The 12,187-nt window shown below is 51.7% G+C and overlaps 1 non-coding gene and 1 pseudogene across 1 annotated transcript; both read right to left on the bottom strand.

Annotated features, from left to right (window-relative positions):
- Positions 1-7,490: 7,490 nt before the first annotated feature.
- On the bottom strand, positions 7,491-8,114 carry LOC138984218 (transcription initiation factor TFIID subunit 11 pseudogene; annotated as a pseudogene).
- Positions 8,115-10,303: 2,189 nt separating this feature from the next.
- LOC102273510 (transcription initiation factor TFIID subunit 11) lies at positions 10,304-10,930 on the bottom strand. The gene has a single exon (XR_001352027.2). It is a non-coding gene; the product is annotated as a transcription initiation factor TFIID subunit 11 (transcript).
- Positions 10,931-12,187: the final 1,257 nt, after the last annotated feature.

Genomic DNA, 12,187 nt, shown 5'->3' on the forward strand with positions numbered 1-12,187 from the left:
GTAGAAATATTGAGAAATATTTGCAGCTTGAGACTGAGTAAAGAGATTGAGATTACACCAAGGAAAGGTTCAAAGTATAGACCAAGGTAAATATGTTAAAGACATTCAGAGTACAAATGGGTAACAAACAAGTACCTACTGTAGAGCACATGGAACTCTGCTCAATGTCATGTGGCAGCCTGGATGGGAGGGGAGTTTGGGGGAGAATGGATACATGTATGTGTATGGCAAAGTCCCTTCCCTGTTCACCTGAAACCATCACAACATTGTTAATTGGCTATACACAAATATAAAATAAAAAGAGTTTAAAAAATAAAATATACAATGGAGGGGAGAAAAGACATTCAGTGTGCAAGTGCAATAGCAGGACCTCTGGCCAACTAGAAGCAGCAGGAGACAATGGAAGTAGTGGGAAGCCCAAGCAAACATGTCAGATAAAGCAAAATGTTGAATTGCTGGTCAACTTAACCACTCACATCTGAATCTATCCACTTGTCTCTGTTGCCATAGCGAGGACCTCAGTCCAAACCACAATCATTTATCACAAGGGTGCATTCAGTTTCCAGGTAGCTTTCCCACAGCTCTTTTTATATGCCACCTGCATCCTAGTCCACAGAGTAGCCAACGTGTTATTGCACATTTTTAACTGAATTTAGTCATCCCTCAGCTTAGAATGCTTCACTTGTGCCCTATTGCATTTAAAATCAGAATTTTTACAATCAGAATTTCTCCACCTCCTCCCATATAACACCCTTTTCTTGTTCCCTCTGTTGTAGTCATGTTGAGGTCCCCTTCTCTCAATTATGCATGTTACTCAAGGCTACTGTTCGGTTCTCTAGAGACTCTTTCCTTCTTCCCCATTCTTCCATTCAAATGAGGAAAATAATTCTTTCAACTTCAGGTCAAAAACTATTTCTTCAGGAAAGACAGACCTGGTTATCCAAACTAAATAATTTCTCTGTCAGATACTTTTTATACAGGCTTCAAAATGCTATCACATTTGGTTCATTGGAAAAGACTCTGATGCTGGGAGGGATCGGGGGCAGGAGAAGGGGACGACAGAGGATGAGATGACTGGATGGCATCACCGACTCAATGGATGAGTTTTTGTGAACTCCGGGAGTTGGTGATGGACAGGGAGGTTTGGTGTCCTGCAATTCATGGGGTCGCAAAGAGTTGGACACGACTGAGCAACTGAACTGAACTGAACTGAATGTATGAATAGAGATGACAGAAAAAGAGGAGTCAAAAATAACCCACATTTCTGACTGGCATAGTGACTGTGTGGTAAGAAGGACACATAGGGAGGAAAAAATTTATTTGGTGAGAAGATCAGGAATTGAGCTTCGGACACATGGATATTGAGGTACCTTTTTGACAAGCAGACGTGATTATTAGATAAGAGTTTTTGATGTGCTAGTCTAGATCACAGAGAAGAAATCAAATCAGGTTAAGACATCCTGGCTTCTTAGCCAGTTAATATCCAAGCTGGACCTCACCCATCTCCCACTAGAGCCTACATGATCTCAAGCTATGTCATGAGTTCTCTTGACCCTTTTATTTTCTTCCTAGGTGATTTCGCCCCTTCTCCTGGATTTAAAATTTTATCTTTATAAACATAATCCTAAATTTCATACTTAAACTTGATTTCTCCTCTGGGCACCAGAATCTGAAGAGAGTAATACTAATAGAATTCTGAAATACACTGAGGAGACTAAAAACATTCTAGGAACTTGATTGGGAATTTTAAGTCAACGAGGAAAGCAAAAACCAAGATAACAAAAATAATGATAGATTATGTGCATTATAAATCATTTATATACTTCTAAGTTGTGACAAATATCATGCAAAAAAAATTAAAATAAGGATAACAAGTGGAAGCCCACAATTTTTAAGTAGGTCAGAGGTGTAAGGAAGGTCTTTCTGAATTGAACTTAATCTGGGAAATGAGAGGAAGCAGATTTCCAAGCATGATTATGTGTGGACAAAGGCAAGAAAGAAGAGTCAGGTGAAATAAACTTTTCAGACAGAAATGCAGCATATATGAATGCTTCAAAGTGAGAAGACTCCTGAGACTGAAAAAATGCCTGCATTTGAGGGAAACTGTAGCAGATGACAGAGGTTGTCAGGCTGAAATAACGAGGGTCATCCAAGCTCATCACCTCTTGTTGTTGTTCAATTGCCCAGTCATGTTTCTTTGCAACCCCATGGACTGCAGTACACCAGGTCCTCCTGTCCCTCACCATCTCCTGAAGCTTTCCCAAGTTAATGTCCATTGCATCAGTGATGCCATCCAGCCTTCTCATCCTCTGATGCCCTCTTCTCCTTCTGCCTTCAATCTTTCCTAGCATCAGGGTCTTTTCCAATGAGTGGGTTGTTTCCATCAGGTGATGAAAATACTGGAGCTTCAGCAGCAGTTCCTCCAATGAGTATTCAGGGTTGGTTTCCCTTAAAATTGACTGGTTTGACCACTCCCACACACTATGCTATGACTACACATGCTCTCTTTCTCTTTACTGGAACATTCTTTTGTATTATCTCCCCTTTCTCTACCTTTCAGTCTTTGACTCTTCTGACTTCACCCACAAAATCAAATATGCAATTTATCTTTTACATGCTACTTGAATATAGTAAATCATTATTTAACCATATTTTATTTATATTGTATTCTCAGTGCTTCAGTTCAGTTCAGTTCAGTTGCTCAGTCGTGTCCGACTCTGCCACCCCATGAATCGCAGCACGCCAGGCCTCCCTGTCCATCACCAACTCCCGGAATTCACTCAGACTCACATCCATCAAGTCAGTGATGCCATCCAGCCATCTCATCCTTTGTCGTCCCGTTCTCCTCCTGCCCCCAATCCCTCCCAGCATCAGAGTCTTTTCCAATGAGTCAACTCTTCACATGAGGTGGCCAAAGTACTGGAGTTTCAGCTTTAGCATCAGTCCTTCCAATGAATACTCAGGACTGATCTCCTTTAGAATGGACTGGTTGGATCTCCTTGCAGTCCAAGGGACTCTCAAGAGTCTTCTCCAACACCACAATTCAAAAGCATCAATTCTTCAGCGCTCAGCTTTCCTCACAGTCCAACTCTCACATCCATACATGACCACTGGAAAAACCATAGCCTTGACTAGACAGACCTTTGTTGGCAAAGTAATGTCTCTGCTTTTCAATATGCCATCTAGGTTGGTCATAACTTTTCTTGCAAGGAGTAAGCGTCTTTTAATTTCATGGCTGCAATCACCATCTGCAGTGATTTTGGAGTCCCAAAAAATAAAGTCTGACACTGTTTCCACTGTTTTTCTATTTCCCATGAAGTGATGGGACCAGAGGCCATGATCTTCCTCTTCTGAATGTTGAGCTTTAAGCCAACATTTTCATTCTCCACTTTCACTTTCATCAAGAGGCTTTTTAGTTCCTCTTCACTTTCTGCCATAAGGGTGGTGTCATCTGCATATCTGAAGTTATTAGTCTTGGCAAATAATCAACAGATGTTTATTCAAATAAGGACAGATTTGTAGGCAAGAGATAAATATTAATGGTCTAAAACATTTGTTTGAGTAGATGCAAGCTGTATGGATTACATCAGAAAATAATAATAATAATCAACTTCATGTTTTAAAATCTGCACAAAAGGAATTTGGTAATTTGCACTTCCAGAGCTAAAAGAAATATGTACTTTTTCTTGGCCACTATATTAAGGAAGATAGTGACTCTTCATGCCAGTCTCAGTCTTTGAAACACCAGTATAAAGGTCTTTCCTTGCTCCCATTGAGTCTGCTTTCTAACCCTATATCATATACCCATTCATATCTCTTTATTATTTGGATTATATTCAGCAAATAGGTAGAACTAATGTGGTAGCAGAAATGTTGCAGAGAAAAAAAGCAAAGCCCAGTTCAGTTCAACTGCCTCCTCCATCCAAGGCAAACTATGTGAAAAGCCATGGTTCTGAGCACCATTCAGTTCCAACTAAGCACTAACGTTAGAGGACTTTCTACTGTTCTGTATTATATTGTACTTCCATGAGGAAAAATAGAGCTACAAAGTGTCTTCACCATCCAAAACAAGACTCTCTACATAGGTCATTTTCCATGCAACTCAGAAAAAGATGAGAGCACAATAATTCTGATGAAATGGTCATGCAGGCAACCATGAAAAAGGATTGTTCAGGCTGTGAACATGACTAACATGCAAGTTTGCCAGGGACAGCAATGGGGTGTCTGCAACCACAGACTGGTTTAGTTACCTTTGAACGTTTGCCTTTGGAGCTTAACAAGCAGATCTCACCTTGACCAGACGACTCATTTCCTCCGAGGGCCCACACTACTTGTCTCCTAAAACCCGGTCAGGACATACCACTCCCTGGTTTAATGATCTTTCTTCCTGATGCCCCAGGATGCATCAGGTAACAAATGATTCCAAAATTTGGAACATTCTAGCACCGAACCTAGGTGTGCTCATAGTTTCTCCTGTGAGCACACACACTGTTTCATTCTTTGGGCAAACTAAAGGTTACTGGGTATGGAAATTGCCTCAGGGATGGATGAGAAGTGGGAGACATGGGTGGAATGAAAGCCTGAGGGTTAAGAGGCTGGTGAGCCAGGGGCCTGGTTCCTCGGAAATAGGCCCTTCCGGACTCAGGCCTAGAAGAAGAGGACCTTCTTGTTCTTGGTGCTGGGCATCTGCATCTTTTCGCCTAGCCTGCGAATGCAGGCTCCCTCAGATGCTTGGGTTGGAGTGGGGGCGTCTTGCTTCACTTCTCAAACAGGAACAGGGCCTCTTCCACCACCTCCCCGAAGAAGACCTTGGCCATTCCGGACATGGCTATGATTAAAATCGGGACACCGGCGTGCCAGCCACTGCCTGGTTCAGATGTTGGATAGTGGCCTTGGGGAAGCCTGAGCGGCAACACACTTCGTAACAGTTCAGCTGCTCCCTCATAACAGCCACGACAGTTCTCATCTTCTGGGCCTCCTCTTCATCCACTTTCCATTGCCTGGCTTTCTTGCCCTCGGTGTCCACTTTTTGTCTCTTGGCCGCAGAGGACATGAGGAGGAGTCCGCCTTTTCACCTGCTCTTGGCTGCGGGTAGTCCTGACGCCTGAGCTCCCCACCTTCTTCGTCAGAAGACTCCCTGGCTTCCTGGGTTGGGTCCTGCAGCAGGATACGGTCTGGGTAGCTGGGGTCCGAGCCTGGGGGTACGCCTGGTGCTTCCCAGACACGCTGGCCTTCTCCATCCCAGCGCTGGTACCAAGTCCCCTAGCTCAGAAAGCTCCGGCTCTGGGTCCTCCCTGAGGCAAAATCAATGGGAAAGAAACACCCTCAGCCTCAGCATCCGCAAAAGAAGGATCCGCCTAAGACATGCCTGGGCCCAGCCCCTGTATATGAGGGTCTGGGGCCCTGAAGCCACGCCTGCCTGAAAGTCGGCTAATCTCCTCAGCCAACCCTGCACAGCGGGGGAATAGGCCCCTCCCACTGCCCCAGGCAAGGGGCGGAGCCGGGGTGTACCGCCCTGGGCGGCAGGGGGCCAGCCCCAGCAGTCTCCCGAGTTTCTGAACCCTTCAACTTAGGCCACGATGGAAATCTAGACGTGTCCTCAGAAGACCTGTCTCTCAAAGCTGCCTTTTGAAAGCCTTCCAGGAGCCAGCCCAAGAGCCCAAGTCCTCTCTCCGCTGCTCCTCAGAACAGGCTGGCTGGCTTGTGGGGTGATGGCTAATCCAGAAAGCCCAGAGAGTTCACTACTCTGGGAGACTTTCTTGCCATTTCAGGGTGGCCCCAGACCATCCTCTCCCCCAAGGCACAGGCATGAAAATAGGTCGGCGGGCCTACTCTCCTCCTGCCTCTCCACCTGCTCTCTGCTCTGCGTGGTCCACCCTTCCTCCGTCTGAATCCCTGGCCTCGGTAGAGGTTTTCAGGGTCACCAGGGCTTAAGTCTCTCCCCAGTGTCCCTATCCTGGGACGGCTGAGATCTGTGGCCATTTCCCCATTGGTTCTTTTCCCGTGGTAAGTATGCCTTTGGAGTTCAACCCGCCCTTCCGGACTTGACCTGATTACTCACTTCCGGACTTGACCTGATTACTCACTTCCTTTGAGGGCGGACGGTACTAGTCCTGCTTAAGCAGTTGCCACACATGATCCATTCACCTTTCATCCCCATCCCTTGGAGGGGCGTTTGGTTGCTGCTGACTTCCAGCACTTTGGAAGGCAGATTCGAGGTAGGAGTCCTGTATGCACAGCATGCCCTGTGGGCCCACACCCCATTTGAGAGAAACTCAGGGTAGAAGGGTCCCCATGGGAATGAAGAGGCCAGGGGAATGAAGGTCCATGGGGCCCTGACTTTCTGATCAGCCATCCCCCAAAGACAGGAGGCTTTCTTCCAGATCTGAACTCCTGGACTCCGTCTCTTGACTTGAAATGACCTGGGGCATGAGGTAGGCCCTCCGGCCCAATGGAGCAACCGCGTGTGGACAGGACAGAGGCTTGCCTCTTCCTGGATCTACCTGGGAGCGCTTCACTGCTTCCTCACCTTTCTGGTACAAGGCTCTTAGCTCTGGTTCTTTGCAAGAGGGTCCTGATCCAGTCGCCTGGCCCCACCTGCCCAAATGTGATCAGGAGTTGGTGAGTGGGTGACTTGGTCAAAGGCTGGGATCTCACCCCGACCCTCACCCCCACCTTCACCCCACCCATGGAAGGATTCTGTGAGGTTTCCTTCCGGGATCGCGGATGGCTCGGGGATCCCATCCCCTGGCCTTTGAAGGCCGAGCCAGCCCCAGGCGCCTGGGAAACAACCCATTACTTCCAGAGGCCTAGGCTTCGTCTTGCCCACGGCCAGACGTGGTTGGCTGAAAGGCACTGAAGCGCGCTGGCGTCTCTCCGCGTGAGAGATCGTCGTCTGGTGTCCTCTGGGAAGGCCTTGCCTCTGCCGAGGAACACCAAGGCTTCACTCCCGTAGTGACTTTGAAAGAATTCCCTGGGCTTCCGGCTCCTGGACGGCATATCACAGAGGTGCTCATATGTCAGCTGGATGGCTTTGCTAGAATTCCCTAAGTGAATCCACCAGAGCCTGGTGTTCCCGATCAGGCGTGGTTACAGTGTATGGATTCAGCTTCTCCGGTAGACAGGCAGGCGCCATTTCAGGGGTCTGTTCTCACAGGTGAGTTCTGGCAGGTCGTGTCTCTCAAAGAATTAGACTCTGGGTCTCGGGTCTCTCCCCAGTATGCCTCCGGGTGAGAGATGTTTCTGCGTGTTCCTGGTCTTTTCAAAGGAATAGCTCAAGTTGTGCTGGATGTCTTCTCTCCCCTTTGAGGCAGTTGATCCATCCTGGTTATGTCCCATCCTGGTGGCAATGTCCACGGGATGCAGGAGCTGCCTCGGGATGGGGGGGCAGGGTGCCGTATGGGGAACACAGTGAAATAAAGCCTGAGGGTTAAGAGGCTGGTCGGCCGGAGGGCCAGGTTGCCCAGGAACAGGCCCTTCCGGGCTCAGGTCTAGAAGAAGAGGATCTTGTGCTTAGTGCTGGGCATCTGCCCCTTTTCGCGTAGCTTGCGAACAGCCTCCCTCAGATGCTTGGGTTGGAGTGGGGGCTTCTCGCCCCACTTCTCACACACGTCTAAGGCCTCTTCCACCACCTCCCCGACGAAGACCTTGGCCATTCCAGACATGGCAATGACCACGTTCTGGGATACCGGCGTGCGCCACGGCCTGGATCAGATGTTTGATGGTGGATTTGGGGAAGGCTGAGCGGGCGAAACACTTCAGAACGGTTCAGCTGCTCCTTGCTCAGCAGCCACGAGGGTTCTCATCTTCTGGGCCTCCTCTTCATCCACTTCCCGTTGCCTGCCTCTCTTGCCCTCGGTGTCCACTTTCCGTCTCTTGGCCACAGGGGAACGTGAGGAGGAGTCCGCCTCTTCACCTGCCCTTGGCTGTGGGCAGTCCTGATGCACCGGCTCACCGCCTTCCTCGTCAGAGGCTTTCCTGGCGTTCTGGGCTGGGTCCCGCGGCAAGATTCGGCCTGGGTTGCTGGGTTCCAGTCCCAGTGGCACGCCTGGTGCCTCCCGCGACACATCCAAGTTCGGACCTTGGTCCGGGAGCCACGCCCTGGCCTTGTCCATCCCGGCGCTGGGTCAAAGACCTTAGCTCAGAAAGCTAGAGCCCTGTGCCCTTCCTGATGCAGAGTCCGAGGCAGAGAAACACACTCAGCAGCAAACCCCTCAGAGGCAGGATCCGCCTGAAACGGGCCTGGGACCAGCCCCTTTATATAAGGCTAGGCCTGAAGCCACGCCCACCCGGAAGTCAGATGAAGGCTCAGTATCCCCCGCGCGGCGGGGGGGGGGGGGAAGGGCGGGGCTCCTCCTACTGCCCCAGGCAAGGGGCGGGGCCAAGGTCTACCTCCCAGGGCCGCATGCTGGGGCAGACTGCTGGCAGTCTCGCAGGATTCTTCCTGCCTCAGTTTCTGAACCGTTCATCTTGAGCCACAATGGAAATGTAGACATGTCCTCAGAAGACCTGTTCTCTCAAAGCTGCCTTTTGAAAGCCTTCCAGGAGCCAGCCCAAGAGCCCAAGTCCTCTCTCCGCTGCTCCTCAGAACAGGCTGGCTGGCTTGTGGGGTGATGGCTAATCCAGAAAGCCCAGAGAGTTCACTACTCTGGGAGACTTTCTTGCCATTTCAGGGTGGCCCCAGACCATCCTCTCCCCCAAGGCACAGGCATGAAAATAGGTCGGCGGGCCTACTCTCCTCCTGCCTCTCCACCTGCTCTCTGCTCTGCGTGGTCCACCCTTCCTCCGTCTGAATCCCTGGCCTCGGTAGAGGTTTTCAGGGTCACCAGGGCTTAAGTCTCTCCCCAGTGTCCCTATCCTGGGACGGCTGAGATCTGTGGCCATTTCCCCATTGGTTCTTTTCCCGTGGTAAGTATGCCTTTGGAGTTCAACCCGCCCTTCCGGACTTGACCTGATTACTCACTTCCTTTGAGGGCGGACGGTACTAGTCCTGCTTAAGCAGTTGCCACACATGATCCATTCACCTTTCATCCCCATCCCTTGGAGGGGCGTTTGGTTGCTGCTGACTTCCAGCACTTTGGAAGGCAGATTCGAGGTAGGAGTCCTGTATGCACAGCATGCCCTGTGGGCCCACACCCCATTTGAGAGAAACTCAGGGTAGAAGGGTCCCCATGGGAATGAAGAGGCCAGGGGAATGAAGGTCCATGGGGCCCTGACTTTCTGATCAGCCATCCCCCAAAGACAGGAGGCTTTCTTCCAGATCTGAACTCCTGGACTCCGTCTCTTGACTTGAAATGACCTGGGGCATGAGGTAGGCCCTCCGGCCCAATGGAGCAAAAGCGTGTGGACAGGACAGAGGCTTGCCTCTTCCTGGATCTACCTGGGAGCGCTTCACTGCTTCCTCACCTTTCTGGTACAAGGCTCTTAGCTCTGGTTCTTTGCAAGAGGGTCCTGATCCAGTCGCCTGGCCCCATCTGCCCAAATGTGATCAGGAGTTGGTGAGTGGGTGACTTGGTCAAAGGCTGGGATCTCACCCCGACCCTCACCCCACCTTCACCCCACCCCTGGCCTTTGAAGGCCGAGCCAGCCCCAGGCGCCTGGGAAACAACCCATTACTTCCAGAGGCCTAGGCCCGTCTTGCCCACGGCCAGACGTGGTTGGCTGAAAGGCACTGAAGCGCGCTGGCGTCTCTCCGCGTGAGAGATCGCCGCCTGGTGTCCTCTGGGAAGGCCTTGCCTCTGCCGAGGAACACCAAGGCTTCACTCCCGTAGTGACTTTGAAAGAATTCCCTGGGCTTCCGGCCCTGGACGGCATATCACAGAGGTGCTCATATGTCAGCTGGATGGCTTTGCTAGAATTCCCTAAGTGAATCCACCAGAGCCTGGTGTTCCCGATCAGGCGTGGTTACAGTGTATGGATTCAGCTTCTCCGGTAGACAGGCAGGCGCCATTTCAGGGGTCTGTTCTCACAGGTGAGTTCTGGCAGGTCGTGTCTCTCAAAGAATTAGACTCTGGGTCTCGGGTCTCTCCCCAGTATGCCTCCGGGTGAGAGATGTTTCTGCGTGTTCCTGGTCTTTTCAAAGGAATAGCTCAAGTTGTGCTGGATGTCTTCTCTCCCCTTTGAGGCAGTTGATCCATCCTGGTTATGTCCCATCCTGGTGGCAATGTCCACGGGATGCAGGAGCTGCCTCGGGGATGGGGCAGGGGTGCCGTATGGGGAACACAGTGAAATAAAGCCTGAGGGTTAAGAGGCTGGTCGGCCGGAGGGCCAGGTTGCCCAGGAACAGGCCCTTCCGGGCTCAGGTCTAGAAGAAGAGGATCTTGTGCTTAGTGCTGGGCATCTGCCCCTTTTCGCGTAGCCTGCGAACAGCCTCCCTCAGATGCTTGGGTTGGAGTGGGGGCTTCTCGCCCCACTTCTCACACACGTCTAAGGCCTCTTCCACCACCTCCCCGACGAAGACCTTGGCCATTCCAGACATGGCAATGACCACGTTCTGGGATACCGGCGTGCCGGCCACGGCCTGGATCAGATGTTTGATGGTGGATTTGGGGAAGGCTGAGCGGCGAAACACTTCGTAACGGTTCAGCTGCTCCTTGCTCATAGCAGCCACGAGGGTTCTCATCTTCTGGGCCTCCTCTTCACCCACTTCCCGTTGCCTGCCTCTCTTGCCCTCGGTGTCCACTTTCCGTCTCTTGGCCACAGGGGAACGTGAGGAGGAGTCCGCCTCTTCACCTGCCCTTGGCTGTGGGCAGTCCTGATGCACCAGCTCACCGCCTTCCTCGTCAGAGGCTTTCCTGGCGTTCTGGGCTGGGTCCCGTGGCAAGATTCGGCCTGGGTTGCTGGGTTCCGGTCCCAGTGGCACGCCTGGTGCCTCCCGCGACACATCCAAGTTCGGACCTTGGTCCGGGAGCCACGCCCTGGCCTTGTCCATCCCGGCGCTGGGTCAAAGACCTTAGCTCAGAAAGCTAGAGCCCTGTGCCCTTCCTGATGCAGAGTCCGAGGCAGAGAAACACACTCAGCAGCAATCCCCTCAGAGGCAGGATCCGCCTGAAACGGGCCTGGGACCAGCCCCTTTATATAAGGCTAGGCCTGAAGCCACGCCCACCCGGAAGTCAGATGAAGGCTCAGTATCCCCCGGGGGGGGGAGGGGGCTCCTCCTACTGCCCCAGGCAAGGGGCGGGGCCAAGGTCTACCTCCCAGGGCCGCATGCTGGGGCAGACTGCTGGCAGTCTCGCAGGATTCTTCCTGCCTCAGTTTCTGAACCGTTCATCTTGAGCCACAATGGAAATGTAGACATGTCCTCAGAAGACCTGTTCTCTCAAAGCTGCCTTTTGAAAGCCTTCCAGGAGCCAGCCCAAGAGCCCAAGTCCTCTCTCCGCTGCTCCTCAGAACAGGCTGGCTGGCTTGTGGGGTGATGGCTAATCCAGAAAGCCCAGAGAGTTCACTACTCTGGGAGACTTTCTTGCCATTTCAAGGTGGCCCCAGACCATCCTCTCCCCCAAGGCACAGATTTGAAAATAGGTCGGCGGGCCTACGGGGGAGGCTTCCACCTTGGTTTGGAAATGCTCTTCAATTTGCCTAGAGGCAAAAGCAATCAGATCCCCTCGCACTCCTTTCCCCTCTCAACACCCTCTTGCTTCTCTCCCTCGTATTCCCCAACGCCAGCCACACAAATCCACTCCCTGCCCAGGCGAGCCTTTCCCTACCATCCTCATCAAGTCATCCAACCCAGAAGTAGGGTGGCTGTGGTGGGGGTGGGTGAGGTACAGACGTTCACTTCGGGAAAAAGCCACCTCTACACATCCTCTTCCTGCAAGGTCCATCACTTCCATGAGGAATCGCCCTCCCTGAGCGCTATTTCATGGAGATTCACAAAGCCTCCCGAGTCGAGGTACGCATCCCCCAGTACAGCCACGCCGGGAAGGAATGGTCTGTTTCTGACCTCCACCTGCTCTCTGCTCCGCCTGGTCCAATCGTCTGCCCACATCCCTGCCCTCGGTAGAGGTTTTCAGGGTCGCCAGGGCTTAAGTTTCTTCCCGGTGTCCCTATCCTGGGACGGCTGAGATCTGTGGCCATTTCCCCATTGGTTCCTTTCCAGTGGTAAGTATGCCTTTGGAGTTCAACCCGCCCTTCCGGACCTGGCCTGATGACTCACTTCCTTTGAGTGCAGACACGGTTAGTCCTGCTC

Source organism: Bos mutus, chromosome 20 (genome assembly GCF_027580195.1).
Source record: "Bos mutus isolate GX-2022 chromosome 20, NWIPB_WYAK_1.1, whole genome shotgun sequence".
Lineage (NCBI taxonomy): Eukaryota > Metazoa > Chordata > Mammalia > Artiodactyla > Bovidae > Bos > Bos mutus.